Source organism: Chiloscyllium plagiosum, chromosome 32, assembly GCF_004010195.1.
Source record: "Chiloscyllium plagiosum isolate BGI_BamShark_2017 chromosome 32, ASM401019v2, whole genome shotgun sequence".
Classification (NCBI taxonomy): Eukaryota; Metazoa; Chordata; class Chondrichthyes; order Orectolobiformes; family Hemiscylliidae; genus Chiloscyllium; species Chiloscyllium plagiosum.
Window position 1 is genome coordinate 21,876,514 of NC_057741.1, and position 7,090 is coordinate 21,883,603.

Here is a 7,090-nt window from a genome sequence, read left to right on the forward strand (position 1 = left end):
TCATTATGGGCATTGGATAGGCATATGGAGGATAGTGGGCTAGTGTAGGTTAGCTGGGCTTGGATCGGCTCAACATCGAGGGCTGAAGGGCCTGTACTGCGCTGTATTCTTCTATGTTCTATGTCTATGAGCAGGAGCATCATGGCTTAGATAGTTAAAGCACCTGTCTAGTGAACAGGAGATCCTGCTGTTTGATACAGCAAGCAGTGGTGCCTGCTTACTGTATCATCTTCTTGTGCTGTGGCACCATGGCTTAGATGGTTAAAGTGCCTGTCTAGTAAACAGGAGATCCTGGGTTCAAATCCCAGTGGTGCCTGCTTGCTGTTTCACCTTGATGAGTTAAATGCCTACTTTTCCTCTTGTTTCTTACGCTCTAATGTACAAGTATCATATGGACCATTATGACTGTGAAATTGGTTTATTCCACAGAAAGATGATCATATAGATCAAAAGTTATGATCTGATCTATAGGTAGTATATACCTCGATAGAGATGTACAAGGTTTGGAGCTAAGGTTGAGGTTTAGGGTGGAGGTTTGCTCGCTGAGCTGTAGGTTTGGTATCCAGACGTTTCATGACCTGGCTAGGTAACATCATCAGTGGCGACCTCCAAATGAAGTGAAGCTGTTGCCTCCTGCTTTCTATTTATGTGTTTGTCCTGGATGGGGTTCCTGGGGTTTGTGGTGATGTAATTTCCTGTTCTTCCTGAGGGGTTGATAGATGGTATCTAGATCTATGTGTTTGTTTATGGCGTTGTGGTTGGAGTGCCAGGCCTCTTGGAATTCTCTAGGTACAACCCATGGACAAAACCATGTGTGGCACGGTGGCACAGTGGTTAGCACTGCTGCCTTATAGTGCCAGAGGCCCGGGTTCAGTTCGCACCTCAGGCGACTTTGCTATCACAAGGGGGCATAATTTTAACGTGATTGGAGGAAGGTTTAGGGGAGATGTTAGCAGTTGGTTCTTTCCTCAAGGAGTGGTGTGTGTGTGTGGAATGCACTGCCAACAGTGGCAGTAGAGTCAGATATATTAGGGACATTTAAGCAACTCTCAGATAGGCACGTGAGTGATACTAAAATGAAGTGTATGTAGGTTAGTTTGATCTTAGGACAGGATAAAAGGTCGGCACAACGTCAAAGGTCGAAGGGCTGGTACTGTGCTGTACTGTTCTATAACAATAACAAATATGATACCTATTTCGCTTTGGTAGGTCATTTTACTTGATTCCTCTGTGTTCCATCCTAAATCGCACCCCTGTCCCCTGCCAAGTCCTCTCTTTTAATGAGCCTACCTATTGCTCTCTGAATGCCTGAGCAGTGCCCTGTTTCAAAGCTGGGCTGACCTTTTTGGTGTCTGTTTTCTTTCTTAACTCTCAGCTCAAAGACAGATCAAAAGGTTTCCAACACACTGGGTGAGAGATGTTTCCTGATCATCCGAACAACCCAAAGAATCATTAATGCTTAAGAGAACATTGCCAACGCTGGAAATCTGAATAAAAAACATAACATCTGCAGAGGAAGAAAATTTCAGGTCAATGACCTTTCATCTGAACAAGGCTAATTTCTTTTTATACTTCCCCTTAGCCTAATAACCAGCCTTTTATCTGTGTGTCCCCCTTTAAAAACTTAAATTGCTTTAAAACATCTGTGAATTGAAAAGAAATATTTTCCAAAACCTTTTTCTGTCGAGAAATCGTCAAAGAAACAGAGAAAAATGACAACCTCATTACATCCAGTTTATTGAAAGATTATAATATAATTATGAGCAACTGGACATCGTTATATACAAATACAGGACTAACAAATGATAACTTACACAAACCAAACCTACAGAGTGTACCCAGAGATCATTACTGATAAATGTCATGTTATTTAATTACTTCTGGCACTGAGACATGTTGTCCTTAATATTGGTTTTGTTCCATCAGATAAAAAAAAGTAACTCATCAAATCAAGACAATTCATTTGTAATTTAGCATCTATTATCCTTGTTAAAATGAAAAGCAATTACATCAATCAGCATTTGGGATTAGCCAGATTATACGACTGGCTCTGCAAATGGTCCCTCATGGGATTAAAGCCTTCTTTGCAAACTTCATACCCTTCAACATTGATTATATGATTCTTGTTTAACCAATATGTTCATTGCAAATCTGTTCGGCCGTAGGGAAAAGATTAGTCAGTACAGGAGAACTGGAGACCGAGAGCATTTCAATAAATTTGTTTATCTAATACCGCAAATGCATTCAAGAGACAAGAGGACAACACTGCACTGTATTATTCTGCAAAATATAACTAGTTAATAATAAGTGTTTGACAAAATTGGAGCTTTTGGAGAAAAGAAGTTACATTTACATTGTGCAAGGAATGTCATAAAATATCCTTTGAGACCTTAATGGTTATTTCAAACTTACTCCTACAGCATTTAAAAAATACATTATTTTGATTATAATTCCGAATGATAGCCTTTGGTTTCAGAATGAAACTGTCTGTCAGTATTACTACTGATTAATTATCTTATGACTTTAACTTAATAAATGACCTGAGGTGATTCAAGATTGAGATCAAAGAACTACACCTTGATTTTCAGTCTAGGCTTACATGGAAGTGCGCCGTTTTGATTCCTGTTAAAACGTTCTGAAATTTCTGAGTCCTAGTAATTGCAACAGGATTTCTGACACATTCTAGCACTGAAGGAAGGAGCAGGAGGTGAACTGATAAAGGTGAGGGAATGGGTAAGTGGAGGTAGCGGAGCAGACCTTCTGAAGCTTGGTCCTCACTACATATAATTATGGCTAGGCTGGTCGAGCGGGAAAACTAAGAATACTAATCAGGGTCCCAAAAACATATAAACAGCACCACCATTTTCAAAATCACAGGTATTTTGAAGTTTCTTGCTTGAAAGGTTCACAGGTTATCCATGATAATTTAAGAATACAAAATTACAATTCATACATTAACATTCCTGCCAGATTCCCAGTTTAGTGTAATGGATTTGGAGCTTCAGTTTTGGGGTTTTGAAGCCCTCTTCTATACTGAATGATATATTAACCTTATGCAAAGTCAACCATTAAACATTTTGTTAGATGTTTGGACGATAGGTGCCATCAGATAGCAGTTAGCCTCATGAGCTGATTTGAAGAAGTTTGGAAAATTTTAACAAAACATTTTAATAACAGTCAGATAAAAAACACCAAACTAGTCTGTGTTACCCACTCTATGTGGAGGATACGTACACAATATGTTGTCATGATGACTTTTGTTGACCATGAATTTTTTCCATTCTAGATCCTTACTCTGGCATGCTACATGCAGTCTGGACGTTCTCTGGCTGTGAATTTCACAAGATGATTGAAATACTTCAGGGTGTTGAAGGCCATTGATTTCATCTTAGAAAAACATCCCATTCAGAACAACCCTACACTCCATTGCAAAGACAAAGTGATTCTGAACTGATTCCAGGAATTTATCTCCGACAATCTGCCCATTCCAAGTGTTAGTCATTTTGTTTGTAAAGAAAGATCTTGTGATGATTAATCCTAATGAGCGGTGATAGATATAGGACAGATGTCAGAGGTAGTTTCTTTACTCAGCGAGTAATAAGGGTATGGAATGCTTTGCCTGCAACGGTAGTAGATTCGCCAACTTTAAGTACATTTAAGTCGTCATTGGACAAGCATATGGGCGTACATGGAATAGTGTAGGTTAGATGGGCTTCAGATTGGTATGGCAATCGGCGCAACATCGAGGGCCAAAGGGCCTGTACTGCGCTGTAATGTTCTATGTTCTATGTAATGAACAATTTCCCCTTAGAACTTATCAAGAAGCTTTCAGATCCCTCAACCTATGATCTAAATTTTTCAAACCCACAGTCATTTACCTGATCTATGACTGCTGGACCCACTCTCTGTTCTCCATCCCAAACCAGATGTGGATACACCAAAGTTGAGTTCGGGTGGGTCGTTCTTTAGAGGGTCAGTGTAGCCTTGATAGGCCGAATGGCTTATTTCTGCATAGTCAGGGTTCCATTGTTCTCACCATTAACATCAATAAAATCTGTACTGACTCCTTGGTCATTATAACATTGGTGCTTGTGTTCTTTGCTTTGTACAAATTGGCTGTTGTGTATCCTACATTACAGTTCATCCTTTCTTTACTCGATGAATGGCTCAAGTGAAGAAAAAAAATGTACAAATTGCGTGAAGCCTTTTGGGACTCTCAGGACATTCCAAAGCACTTGGCAGCCAATGAAGCATTTTCGCTGTTTTAACTCAGGAAGTTGAATGAATTGGTTGAAGCTTTCAAGAAATTAAGGGAACTAATAGGATAAACAGCAGGCGAAGGTCTAAAATTAGAACCAGGCTTACAGGATTGGCTTTTATGAAAGAAATTTGGAATGTCTTCTGAAAATGGCAATTGATGTTAGGCCAATTGTTAATTTTAAATTAAGATTAATAGAATTTTTGTCAACCAAAGCTATTCAGGGTTATGAAGCAAAGTAGGGTTCTGTGAAATTAGGTCACAGATCAGCTATTATTATTGTTGTCAGTTGGCCTAGTCCTGTTCCCATATTGATGGATTTTTTTACACTTAGCAGTATTGGAGTAGCTGCAATCCGCAAGATTATTGGAATGGAGAATTTGTCACAGAGCTAATCCCTTTTTTTTCTAAAAGCTGTTCCTTATCTCAAGGAGACTCTGTCCTTGATATTTTTCAGAGGGGTAATAAATCGGGCCGGCTCCAATCAGTCTGGTTTGGTACAGAGATGAAAAGGATTTTGAGAGGCCTTTTGTTTATATGTAAACAGATGAGACTTCAGGCCAAAGTGGTCATGTTTTAGAAGTGACCTGTATAAAGAGAGGGGAGTGGTCAGCTCTCTAGCTGAGTGAGCAGTTTTATTTCAGTCTTGAACTGGTGAGAAGTTCAACAGGGAGCTGTGTGGAAACTTTCTCTCTCTCTTTCTGCCCTTCAACTTCAACCTGTAAGCATGTGTTCCATTTATACTGGTTTTCAAAGGGACTGTCGCTTATTGGGACTGTTGTGTATATTCGGAACAGCATAATTAAGCCTACTTTGGATAGGCTGAGTTCTGTAGGGGTTCTTTATTCTATTCTTTGTGTTCCATTGTATAATTTTGTGAATAAATTTTTGTCTATTTTAAAATCTAGTTGTCAACCTCGCTAACTTAATCCGGGTAATATTCACTGTACACTTACCGAAACAAATTGTAAAGTTATGATCTGAGCTGCCTGCTTAAGAATGTTTTGAGTGGTCTGGCTTAGTCCATAACAAATTATATAGCTAAACTAGTGAAACACAAATCATGCCTAGACTGCTTTGGTGCTTTGAGACTTCACCTTCATTAGCTTGTCTAGTTTTTATCCGGGGGATTAGAAATTAGCATATGAAAAGTAATATTTTGTTAAAAATTGAGAACGGGAAAAGGGGGTGTAAACGCAGTAGCAAATTTAGGGCTGGTGTTGGGTAATTCTTTGCACATGTACTGATCCCACTGGGAACTTCCAATTCAGGACAAAATTATTGGAATAGATTGGGGAAATCTTGGATGGGATTAGCAGTTTATTTTTGATATACAAGTTAAGATGGGCCAATTGTCACCCTCCTCTCTGTTATGCTTTCACGTTTCAATTCCCAAACTGTTCAAGTTTAAATTCGGATTAAGGATGTGTGACCACCACACTGATTAGTGCAAAGGACTGCCATAGAAATTGAAGAATGTTTGCATTTATTTCCAACTAATCGATTGTCAATAAATCTCAAAAACGATCCACAGTGAATTAATGACTGAGTGGTGATTGTACTTATTCGGAAATCATTGCAGTCAGTCTGTGTCACCAACAAACAAAAATATTTACAGCATTTTTCTTCTCTTCATCCACGCAGCAGTGCACAAAGCTAATCAAAATTTGGCACAATAACTTCTAGAACCTAAATGTATTAAAGTTTTCCATCATCGTTTTCTGCCCTGAGGCACTGTCATATTAAGATGTCTACAACATCAAGCCATGTTATCAATACTGTACAGAAATTATTCAAGTTTGTAAATTGCAGCTAGCTGTAAATGATTGCCTTAGTCTTTATAAAACAGTACTTGACTCAAATGACAGCAAAGGGCAGTATGTGTAGAACTCACCTTCCCCTCTGTCTGTTATACACATCAAAACCACTGGAGGTCTCCATTCTGTCATACAACCATTTCATTGTCCAAAGTGTATAGCAGCAATGTACAAATGCCCTTCTTTCATTCAGCGATAGAGAAAGTGTTTAAGGTAACTGGAATTGAGCCATCTCTGATGTTAGAGTTTCTTTTTAAATCAAACACCTCATAGATCCACATTTAGACACCCATGCAGTTATTGAATAGACACCACTGCATTCAAACCTTGCTATAAATATTTCTGGATAATAGCTTCTGCAGATTTCTCAGTTCCACCTTGTCCTGACTTTAATATTTCTTCCATTAAAATAAAGAATGTTCACCCGGAAGTTGCTGCATCATTAATAATACATTTTAAAAGTAAAAAACAGCATTTGACCATTCTTCATTTTAACCTGGTCTTACAAAACTGTCCATGTTTATAATAATTGTCCTATTGTTGACTTGCAATTGAAAGAAGAAATTCCATTAAATCATTCAAAGAGTGTGCTGTACTTGCACAGAATTTCTAAGCATCTGGTGTGATACTGCAGTTTCTCCCATACTTTGCTAGGTTTATGGTCAGTGGCACTGTCTTCACTGAAGCCATTACAATAAACTATTGGCTGGAGAAGGCTGTATCATGGGTATATGCCAGTGATGGGAAGTTTGTGTAAAACCAAACCATGTCAAGAGTGATCACTAAGTGAGTTACATTGACTGACACAGTTAATGTATTTTCCACACAACATCCTTTCCCAGTGTCTCCACCAAACAAAAATAGCAATGATTTGTTTTCTCTCTCTCAGATCCTCTCCTGCTGAAATCAATAACCGATGGCCAGTGAACAGCTTTCACAGCAGCATGGACCACAGATCACCCTGGAGTAATCTTCCTGTGCTGTATATCCTGCTGCCAACCTTCAAAATGCTTTT

At 38.8% G+C, this 7,090-nt stretch overlaps 1 non-coding gene across 1 annotated transcript; it reads left to right on the top strand.

Moving 5' to 3' along the window:
- The first annotated feature begins 242 nt into the window (after nucleotides 1-242).
- On the top strand, nucleotides 243-316 carry trnat-agu. Its single transcript has one exon. It is a non-coding gene; the product is annotated as a tRNA-Thr (tRNA).
- The last annotated feature ends 6,774 nt before the right edge of the window (nucleotides 317-7,090 follow it).